The sequence below is a fragment of the Henckelia pumila genome, chromosome 4 (assembly GCF_033568475.1).
Source record: "Henckelia pumila isolate YLH828 chromosome 4, ASM3356847v2, whole genome shotgun sequence".
In the NCBI taxonomy this organism is placed as follows: Eukaryota; Viridiplantae; Streptophyta; class Magnoliopsida; order Lamiales; family Gesneriaceae; genus Henckelia; species Henckelia pumila.
In genome coordinates, this window is record NC_133123.1 from 225,699,459 (window position 1) to 225,711,834 (window position 12,376).

Here is a 12,376-nt window from a genome sequence, read left to right on the forward strand (position 1 = left end):
TGCCTTCATCTTTATTCTCCATAACTCGAAATCGTTTGTTTCATTTAGTGATGTAAAGGAACCGAACTGTTCGCGAGCTATTCGAAGCTTGGCTCGTGCAAAAGCTCGTTCGGGCTCGTTCGTTAAGCTTATCGAGCTGAGCCCGAGATTAATTTTGAGCTCGGTAATTTTCACGAGCCGAGCTTGAGTTTAAGGATGTTCGGCTCGTTAGCTTGCGAACATGTTCATTAATAGGCTCGGAAGCTCGAGCTCAAGCTCGGCTCGTTTAGGTGGCTCGTTAGCTCGGGCTTGGGCTCGGCTCGTTTGGTGGCTCGTTAGCTAGGCTCGTTTAGTGGCTCGGGCTCAGACTCGGGCTCGGCTCATTTAGTGGATCGCAAGCTCGGGCTCGACTCATTTAGTGGCTCGTCAGATTGAGCTCGGCTCGACATCGCGCTCGGCTCATTTTGTTGGCTCGTTAAAATATATTAGTTTATATAGTTTTTCAAACTTAGCTCATTTAGTCATTTATATGCTCATTGAGTAAATTTACAAATTACAATATTTTAAAAATTAGTATATTAAAATTTAAATTATATCTTTCTTGAAATTAAAAAAAATCTTGATTTTTCTTAAATAATAAAATTTTGATTTTATTTAAAAACTCAAATACAAAACTTTCTTTTTATATGTCAACTAGTATTACCGAAAAAATGTGTATTTGAACGAAAAATATAAATTTTATGAAATTTTCACATATATATGTGGACACAAAAAATTAACTGAAATTAAAAAATAAACATTATTATATATATCATTTGTGAAAATTTTCACATATATATGCAGACCAATAATTTATTTGAAATTATAAAGTTGTGATAACATCATATCAAATTTTCAATTTTAAAACGAAAATTAGTATATTATAATACATAGAAAGTACTGATAACATCCAACCAAATATAAATGTGAAAAATATTATAAATTGTAGAGTTTGATATATTTTTGAGTTTTGGAGTATTTACTTTTTACCATAAATTTTTTACTTTTTCACAACACGTTATCAGCACGATCGCTCGAAGGTTTTTTATAATTTCCGACGCTCCAAAATACAAGAAGAAGTCAAAAATATTCAACAAGTAAGAATTTTTATTTTACTGTTTATATATTTTTATTATGTATATATTAATATATGATATCATGTTGTGAAAAAAAAATAAGTTTTTTTTTCAAAACTTGTTATAAATCCTGGAAGAATGTTAAAACGACATCCCACACTCCCGGTAAGGGATACGACAAGTATAAAAGCCTCTAAGGTTCTTAAACAATATAATCATATTTGTATAATTTCATGTTATTATATAAAAAGTTGTTTACGACACCGATCTTATAATAATGTGATATGATATACTATACCTGACTTTATACTAAATATATTGGTATAATTTCACAATATTATATAAAAGGTTGTCTACTACACCGATCTTATAATAATGTGATATGATATATTATACCTGACTTTATACTAACTATATTGGTATAATTTCACAATATTATATAAAAGAATGTCTAAGGCACCGACCTTATAATAAAGTGATATGATATACATAATTATTTAATTATGATTATGTTACGCCTTAAACGCATATAAATCTCGAATTATGAGATTAATGTTTTTAATGCATTAACAAGTCTTATTTCTCTATGTTTTGATGATTAACAAAACTAGGTTAAAATGTTACTAATATTTACATTGAGCTTATTACAGAGTTAAAATTTTCAAGATGAATTAAGACTAAATTCATACTCAAGATCAGAATCAAAATTCGAAGAGGTATACTGCTACAGGATCGGAAGCTCCGATTGGAGATCGGAACCTCCGATCATGATCAGAAGCGTCTTCGGAAGCTAAGGGTAGATCGGAAGCTCCGATCTATTTCAGGGAGTTTTATATTGTTCGGAATGAAGAACTGAAGCTACGAAGAACAAGTTCGGAAGCTCCGATCTATGATCGGAAGGTTCGATCATTTTCTAAGAATATTATATTGTTCGGAAGCAGATCGGAGGCAACGAAGTGAAGCAGATCGGAAGCACCGAACGTTATCGGACGTTCCGATCTTGAACGGCCGCCTGATAATCTTGTCCGGAAGACTTTTGCTCGACAACACATTTATTGCGCCGATCGGAAGCTCCGAAGTGGATCGGACGTTCCGATCCAGTACACCCGCGTGTCTCAGAATTCAAATTTCGGAAGCTCCGATGCAGGGATCGAAAGTTCCGATCGATGCCGAATTTTCAGTTATAAAAGGAGGCATTCCGAGGCCATTCAACACATCCCAACATCTTCAAGTCTCTCAATCCTCTCAAGCATTATTCAAGCCATTTGTTGAGCAATTTGTAGCCCCTTTTGAGTGTTCAAAATATATTCACATATCGAGTTGTATACGGGGTTGTAAAATCGAGGGTTGTTAGTTTGTGAGTTGGTTGCTCGGTTTTGTAAACACTTGTGTGTGAAGCCAAGTGTATTTTACGAGTGTTGAGGCTATCCTTGGAGCCTTTAAGGCCAAGAGTGTTGAGTTGTATCGGCGCGGTGATCGTGTCAAGTTGTAAGGCTATCCTTGGAGCCATCAAGGCCAAGACGTTCGAAGTGCTAGTGGATCCTTGGTTAAACGACTTAACCAAGAAAGGGAGACGTAGACGATTTATCGTCGAACTTCCATAAACATCTCTTATCCCTTTTACTGCTTTATTTACATTACTCATTTATTTACCGCACTTATTATTTGATTGCTTAAGTCTTCCGCTTGCGTACTTGCATAATCGCTTTAAATTGCTAAAGTTGCCAATAGAACCTAAATCTCCCCCCCCCCATTAGGTTCTAACAAGTGGTATCAAAGCCACCTTTTTACAAAATATTTTCAAAAAGGCTCTATGGAAAATCTAGCGAGCGACTATGCTCAAGGGCAATCAACAAATCGTCCTCCTCTTTTCAATGGCATAAACTACGGATATTGGAAAAACCGAATGTCCCTATATATCCAATCCGTAGATTATGATCTTTGAAAAGTTACTGTGAAAGGTCCCTACATACCTACTAAAGAGGTTGAGGGTGTCAAAATTCCCAAGGGAATGGACGACTTTTCCAAGGAGGACATGCGATTAATTTCTCAAAATGCTAAAGCCATGAATATTCTTCATTGTTCCTTAGATATGAATGAGTACAACCGGATCTCAATGTGCTCATCCGCTAAAGAGATATGGGACAAGTTGGAAATATGCCATGAAGGGACTAATCAAGTCAAAGAGACGAAGATCGATCTACTCCAACTCAAATATGAAACATTCGAGATGGAATCAAACGAAGATGTAGATACTATGTTCCGAAGGCTTACTCAAAATATCAATGAGCTAGCCCAACTCGGAGAACAATATCCAACCAAACAAGTGTGGAGGAGAGCTCTACGCGCCTTACCCAAGGAGTGGGATGCCAAGAGGACGGCCATCATCGAGTCAAACAAAGGCGACACCGCATCCTACGATCTTGATCAACTACATGGGACTCTAAAAACCCATGAGCTGGAATTATCAACAAGGAAGGAATTAAAGAAAGAAGATACCAAGGCAAAGGGGATTGCTCTATCTAGCCAATCCAAAGAAGATGATGATGATGATGATATGGCGCTCTTCGCAAGAAAGTTCAAACGATTCATGCGAGGAAACAAATTCCAAAAGAAGCCTGATAAGGAAGTTACTTGCTACAACTATCAACAACAAGACCACTATGCAAATGAGTGTCCTCTCAAGAAGAAAGTTGGCAAGGGAAAGAATAAAGCACTTTTAGCCACTTGGAGCGATAGCGACGATGACGAGGAGGAAGCCAACATCTGCCTCATGGCTAAAAGTGATGACATAGTCTCCGACGACGATGATGAGGTACCTTCCTATGACGAACTACTACATGCATATAAAAACATGTTTGATATGGCTAAATCTCTTAGAAAAGAAAATAGAAAGCTCAAACATGAATTAGAAACTAAGGAGCATGAAAACCTAAGATTAAAGGATGACATAGCTCACGTAGAGAAATCTTTTGATAAATTCAATGTAAGTAGTAATAACTTGAATAATTTACTAAGCATGCAAAAATGTAGTTTCGATAAGGGTGGAATAGGGTATGGTAAGAAATCTATAGATTTCACTAGTATAATTGCTAAAGCAAAAATGAGATCACCCCCTGCATGTTCTTACTGTTGTAAAATAGGACATGCTAGACATAAGTGTAGATCTTTAAAATATCAATATGATAAAAAGAGCTATATGAAATGGAGGCCTAAGAGTACTTAACAACTCATCAGTTGGCATTATGAGATCATGATCTAAGGGAGTTCATCATAGACCGGTTTAAATTTCCTTGATGCGACTGGTCTTCCTGATGAACGCTGCTCTGTCCAAGAAAATATGTTTTTAAAGAGGCATAGCCCTACCTACTACTGGGAGCACTCTTAGAAAGTGGCGATGATGTCGCTATGAGAGACTGAACTCTTGGAAATCTGTTTTGTATTTTTCTTTTCTAACACTGTGGACCCAAAAGAACTAAAGGGTACCAAAATCTCTTCTTGTAGGGAAATAGGAAAATTGTTCTCCCTAGCATATGGTATCTAGACAGTGGATGTTCTAGACATATGACGGAGAACAAGGAGCTACTTCAATCAGTCAAACCAAAGGAGAAGGGAACTGTAACTTTTGGAGACAACAGCAAAGGAATCATTGAAGGAATCGGCTCAATAGATATATCTGAATCTTGCTTGATTGATGATGTACTCCTAGTGAAAGGGCTTAAGCATAATCTACTAAGCATAAGTCAATTGTGCGATAGAGGTTATGAAGTCAAATTCATTCCCCAACACTGCACTATATCACTCACGACTGACAAATCCATAAATTTCAAAGGATATAGAAGTGAAAATGTTTACAAGGTTTTTTTAAACAATTTATCTTTATCAAATATTAAAAGTCTTGTATCTTTGAATGTTGATGACAACATTCTTTGGCATAGACGACTAGGTCATGTTGGTCCTAGTACCATAGAAAAACTTTTTAAACTTGATTTAGTTGTTGGTATGCCAAAACTCAATTTAAAATTAGATTCTATTTGTGATGCATGTCAACTTGGCAAACATACAAGGGAATCTTTTAAAAGCAAAAATTTTATATCAACTTCTATGCCCCTTGAACTTCTTCACCTAGATCTATGTGGTCCCTTGAGGAACGTTAGCCTAGGAGGGAAGCTTTATGCATTTGTCATTGTGGATGATTTCTCACGATTCACGTGGACATTGTTTTTAGCCCACAAAAATGATGCCTTTAATTATTTTAAAACTTTTGTGAAACGTGTTGAGAATGAGAAAAATCTTTCAATAAAGCAGATCTGTAGTGACCACGGAACTGAATTTCAAAATGAGAGTTTTTCAAACTTTTGTGAAGAGAAAGGCATCGGTCATAATTTTTCTTGTCCTAGGACTCCTCAACAAAACGGGGTCGTTAAGAGGAAAAATAGGACACTTGTGGAGATTGCGAGGACCATGATATGTGAGCATTCTCTACCAAAATATTTTTGGGCTGAAGCAATGAACACTGCCTGTTACATTATAAATCGCGTATCAATAAGGCCAATTCTCAAGAAAACTCCATATGAATTATGGAGAGGGAGAAAGCCTAACATTTCTTACTTTCGAGCTTTCGGTTCCAAATGCTACATACATAACAATGGTAAGGACAACCTTGGCAAATTTGATGCCAAATCCGACAAAGGTATCTTTCTCGGATATTCTACCTCAAGTAAGGCCTTTAGAGTTTTTAATAAATGCACTTTACTTGTTGAAGAATCTATGCATGTTATTTTTGATGAATCTATGTCTACTATTGTTCGCACTAACATTGATGATGTAGAATTACTCGAAGAAGAGTTGGCTTCCCCAAGCCTAAATGATATAAATGTTTCCGTTGAGAAAACACCACTTCCAAAGGATTGGACGCTTCACAAAGATCACCCAATGGATCTTATCATCGGAAGTCCTTAGAAGGGAGTAGCCACTCGTTCTTCTCTTAATAATATTTGTAATCATCTTGCCTTTGTTTCGCATGTTGAACCTAAATGCATAGATGATGCTTTGTTAGATGATGCATGGATAATTGCGATGCAAGATGAGTTGAATGAGTTTAAACGCAATAATGTTTGGAATCTTGTTCCTAGGCCGCATGATAGATCTATTATTGGAACTAAATGGGTGTTTAGGAATAAACTTGATGAGCATGGCACTATCACTAGAAATAAAGTTAGGCTTGTAGCGAAAGGTTATAGTCAAGAAGGATTATGATGAGACATATGCGCCTGTTGCTAGACTAGAATCCATTCGCATGCTACTTGCTTTTGCTTGCTCTAGAAATTTTAAGTTATTTCAAATGGATGTCAAAAGTGTCTTTCTTAATGGTGAATTGAAAGAAGAGGTTTATATTGAGCAACCTGATGGCTTTGTTGATGCATTATTACCTGATCATGTGTATAGACTAAACAAAGTTTTGTATGGTTTGAAACAAGCTCCTCGAGCTTGGTATGAAAAACTATCAACTTTCCTTATTTCAAATGATTTTTCAAGAGGAAAGATTGATATTACTTTGTTTACCAAACATGACAAAGATGATTTATTAATTGTGCAAATTTATGTTGATGACATAATTTTTGGTTCTACTAATGAAACTCTTTGTCAAGAATTCTCTAAGTTGATGCAGGAACACTTCGAGATGAGTATGATGGGGGAACTTAACTATTTCCTCGGATTACAAATCAAACAGTGCAAGGATGGGTTCTTTGTGAACCAAAGCAAATACATCAAGGAGATTCTAAAGAAGTTTGGAATGGAGAACAAAAAATCATCATCCACACCGATGAGCACAGCAATCAGACTCGACAAGGATGAAAATGGTAAATCTGTAGATCAATCTTCCTTTCGTAGTATGATTGGCTCCTTATTATATGCTACTGCTAGTAGACCGGACATTATATTTAGTGTTTGCTTGTGTGCACGATTTCAATCATGTCCAAAGGAATCACATTTGTTCGCCTTAAAACGCATTTTCAAATATCTTTCAAATACTCCAAATCTCGGCTTGTGGTATTCGAAAAATTCTTTCTTTGATTTAAAAGCATATTGTGATGCCGACTTTGGTGGATATAAGGTGGACCATAAAAGCACTAGTGGAACTTGTTTCTTTTTAGGAAACTATTTAGTTTCTTGGTTTTCGAAAAAGCAAAATTGTGTTGCGTTATCAACAACCGAAGCCGAACATATGGCTGCTGGTAGTTGTTGTGCGCAAATTCTTTGGATGAAGCATCAATTGCTCGACTATGGTGTATCTTTTTCAAAAATTCCTATTTTCTGTGACAACATTAGCGCCATATGTCTAACAAAGAATCCGATTCAACATTCGCGCACCAAACATATTGACATTCGTCATCATTTTATTCGTGACCACATCGAACGAAATGAAGTTGAACTTCAATATGTTGACACGTCTAATCAAATTGCCGATATTTTTACAAAACCACTAGATGAAAATACTTTTATTCGTTTGCGTGGTGAACTTGGCATGATTGAGTTGTAATCACTTGTAGGCATAAATTAAATTTAATGTCATATTAAGGGGGAGCTTAATATTAAATTCGAGCAAATTAATTTTGGATAATACAAATCAATTGTATTTATTCAAAATTAAGAAGCTCACATTTTTATGTGAATTATTTGCTTAAATGTTAAATAAAATAATTTTTAAAGAGTCGAAATCATGTTTTCTTCCTAAGGCAGATCGGAACCACCGATCCAGATCAGAACTTCTGATCTGTATCCCGCCACTTTTCAACTTGCGTGGTAAATTTTCCCTCCAAGATGAGGATCGGAACCACCGATCACGATCGGAAAGTCCGATCCCCATCTGATCCGTCTTTTCAAATTACTTTTTACCGCCTTATCTTTAATTACCGCCTCAGGATTGGAACGTCCGAAGCCTGTTCGGAGCTTCCGCTCGACACGTGGCGTTACCTCAGTGGACCGCAAGATCGGAACGACCGATCAGGATCGGAGCTTCCGATCGTTCCAACCCCTATAAATATCAGATCGCTCAGTCCGATTTCTTGCACCTAAATTTCTTCTCTTTTCTCTATTTCATCCGATTCCAACCTATAAAAATGCCTGTCAAACGCCGTCGCGATCAAGCGAGTTCTAGTCGCCCTATTATTATCCGTGATCCTACCCAACCAGCTGTTTCTAGGCCCATTCCTGATGATTATTTGCATCGTCATATTCATCCAGGTCGTATCTTAGATACTACCTACTTGGCCCAATCCCATCTCCTACTGTTGAACTTAATCAATGCTCAACATTGGGAATCCTTTTTTCAGCCATCTGTCCCCGACCGAATCTTTCCTCCACTGATTCACGAGTTCTATGCAAACCTTGAACTCGAATTAGGGCATGGTGATATCACCATTGCCACGATCGTTCAAGGAAGGCATATCATCTTTTCTTCTGCTGATCTGTCCTCCTGGTTTGATCTTCCCAGGAATGGACCCGGTGAATACTTTTCCCAAACTTGGCCACAAAATGATCCAAACTTTGATCGTAATCTCTTTCTTACTACTATTCTCGGTCGACAAGCCACTGCTGCTGACGATCGAATCCATCTCAAGAGTCTTTGTCCTGATTTCCAAATCATTCAAAAACTCATTACCACATCCATAGTTCCCCGCAGTGGAGACCTCTCCACTTGCAAATATCTGGATTTGTATATCCTTTTTCATATCATCTCCTCTCGACCTTTTAACCTTCCGCGCCTTGTTATGCAGACTATGCATCACACGACAACGACGGCTAAAAAGGTTTCCTTTCCTTTTGCCCGGTTTATTAACCGGATTTTGAGTCGTTTTGATATTGATTTTGAGGGGATCCCTTCTCTTGAAATCCAGTCGAGTCATATCATCAACCATCAGTCTATTATCAGGATGGATTTATCTTGGAATCCTGTGTATTCTCGATGGGTTGATGATCCTAGTCGAGCTTTTTCTAGATTTTCTCCTATTTCTGATTTTCATCGAGACTTTTCCTCTCTTCCTCACTCTATCCAAACCAAAGGTTTTCCGAATGGTCCGCCCAACAGTGATATTCCATCCTCTTCCAGTTTTGAGTCCTTTGCATCTACCATTGGTGATCTTCCTTTCCAAGCTCCTGAGGTTCCTCCTACACCAATAAACCCATTTCCTAGCGACCGACTCTTTGAGACTCTTCATCGCATTGAGACGAGTATGCACACTCATTTTACCGAGTTGACTGCTAGAGTTGCCTCTCTGGAGACTCGATTTGATGACTTCGCCGCTCGCTATCCTCCTCCGCAGCATGATGATGACTCTTAGATTTTTATTTTATTTTTATTTGTATTTTTTTCTCTTGCTTTGTATTAAAAATTATTATTGTAATGAAATTGTTGCGTATTTTTTTTAATTCTATGTTTCATTACTTTTTGCTTATCACAAAGGGGGAGAATTAATGGTTAAAATATTAATTGGGATAAAATTTGTTATATTAATTGGGATAAAATTTGTTTATCTGATAAAATTTGTTTATCCGTTTCTTATAAAAATCGTTTATGATTATCGTATATTTTATCTCCTGTTTTTTAACCAAGTTTTGTGATCATCAAAAAGGGGGAGATTGTTACGCCTTAAACGCATATAAATCTCGAATTATGAGATTAATGTTTTTAATGCATTAACAAGTCTTATTTCTCTATGTTTTGATGATTAACAAAACTAGGTTAAAATGTTACTAATATTTACATTGAGCTTATTACAGAGTTAAAATTTTCAAGATGAATTAAGACTAAATTCATACTCAAGATCAGAAACAAAATTCGAAGAGGTATATTGCTACGGGATCGGAAGCTCCGATTGGAGATCGGAACCTCCGATCATGATCAGAAGCGTCTTCGGAAGCTAAGGGTAGATCGGAAGCTCCGATCAGGGTTCGGAAGCTCCGATCTATTTCAGGGAGTTTTATATTATTCGGAATGAAGAACGGAAGCTACGAAGAACAAGTTCGGAAGCTCTGATCTATGATCAGAAGGTCCGATCATTTTATAAGAATATTATATTGTTCGGAAGCAGATCGGAGGCAACGAAGTGAAGCAGATCGGAAGCACCGAACGTTATCGGACATTCCGATCTTGAACGGCCGCCTGATAATCTTGTCCGGAAGACTTTTGCTCGACAACACATTTATTGCGCCGATCGGAAGCTTCGAAGTGGATCGGACGTTCTGATCCAGTACACCCGCGTGTCTTAGAATTCAAATTTCGGAAGCTCCGATGCAGGGATCGGAAGTTCCGATCGATGCCGAATTTTCAGCTATAAAAGGAGGCATTCCGAGGCCATTCAACACATCCCAACATCTTCAAGTCTCTCAATCCTCTCAAGCATTATTCAAGCCATTTGTTGAGCAATTTGTAGCCCCTTTTGAGTGTTCAAAATATATTCACATATCGAGTTGTATACGGGGTTGTAAAATCGAGGGTTGTTAGTTTGTGAGTTGGTTGCTCGGTTTTGTAAACACTTGTGTGTGAAGCCAAGTGTATTTTACGAGTGTTGAGGCTATTCTTGGAGCCCTTAAGGCCAAGAGTGTTGAGTTGTATCGGTGCAATGATCGTGTCAAGTTGTAAGGCTATCCTTGGAGCCATCAAGGCCAAGACGTTCGAAGTGCTAGTGGATCCTTGGTTAAACGACTTAACCAAGAAGGGGAGACGTAGACGATTTATCGTCGAACTTCCATAAACATCTCTTATCTCTTTTACTGCTTTATTTACATTACGCATTTATTTACTGCACTTATTATTTGATTGCTTAAGTCTTCCGCTTGCGTACTTGCATAATCGCTTTAAATTGCTAAAGTTGCCAATAGAACCTAAATCCCCCCCCCCCATTAGGTTCTAACAGATTATCATTATATGTATCACATGATTATCACGATTTTTTATTCAACACTACTCGATTTTATTCCTTACCCCCAACGGTCACAAACGGTAACAAACGGCTAGTTTTTGGTCTATAAATATGTTCACTCAAACTCATTTTCAATCACACCAAATTCACTCTTTCTCTCAAAAAAAAATTTTCTCCTCGGTTTTTTTCGAAGATGAAGATGATGGCATTTATAAGGCTATTTTTCATAACGACTATGATCATCATACTCACGAGTCTTGTACTCACCAACGATTTTCCACCACATACTTTTTCTCTATTTGTACACGTACTTGTACTCATTGTTTATCCATTATTTTGTATTGTCATATTAATGGAAATTAATTTATAAAATGCATTGTTATTTTTCTAGTACCACCATGTCAAATTTGGCAAAGTTTAAATTCGTTGCTCTCGATATCACTAGAAAAGAGCAAAGAAATGTTAATGAGAAATCATCAATCCCGACTCAATGTATCTACGGCATTTCCAGAAGCAAATGTCGTAAGTAAAAATGAAAACCAAAATCAAAGGCATAAATTAGATTTTGGTTGAGGTCGAGGATGTGGTCATGAACGTGGACATAGAAATGATCGTGGTCGTGGTTATGGCCGTGAATATGAAAATAATCGAGATAGTTACTTCAATAACTAATCTCAAAAGAACGTCATGAACCACCCAAAAAGGCAGCATGAAAATATGAGTGAAAATAAAAATCACTCAAAAAGATATGAGAGTGTTTGTTATAAATGTGGCACTCCAAGACATTGATCATGTACCCCTGAGTACTTATGTAAGCTCTTTAAAGTATCGATAAAGGGGAAAGAAAAAGAGACCAATTTTGTTGAAAACAGTAACCATTTAAGTGGTTCAACTTATTTCAATGCTGCCGATTTTTTCAAATGATTTCGAGAACAATGATTAATATATTGGTGGGACTGAAATGTAATATGCTATATTTTTCATGCATTCTTATGAAACATGCTATATTTTGCATATATATATTATCCTTGATTTTATTTATTGCATTTTTGAAGTATGGAAAATGCTATGAGCAAAAATAAACCCATGGAAGTTTGCATACCCGATAGTGGTACAACGCACACCATTCTCCGAGATAAAATATATTTCTTGGAATTAAAACCAATAAATACAATGGTGAATACAATATCAGGTTCTGTAGACTTGATTGAAGGTTGTGAAAAAGCATATTTTTTGTTACCTAATGGTACAATTTTTTTTATAAATGATGTTTTATATTCACCAGGATCAAAAAGAAATTTGTTGAGTTTTAATGATATATATTCTCATGGGTATGATACTGAGACGATAACTGAT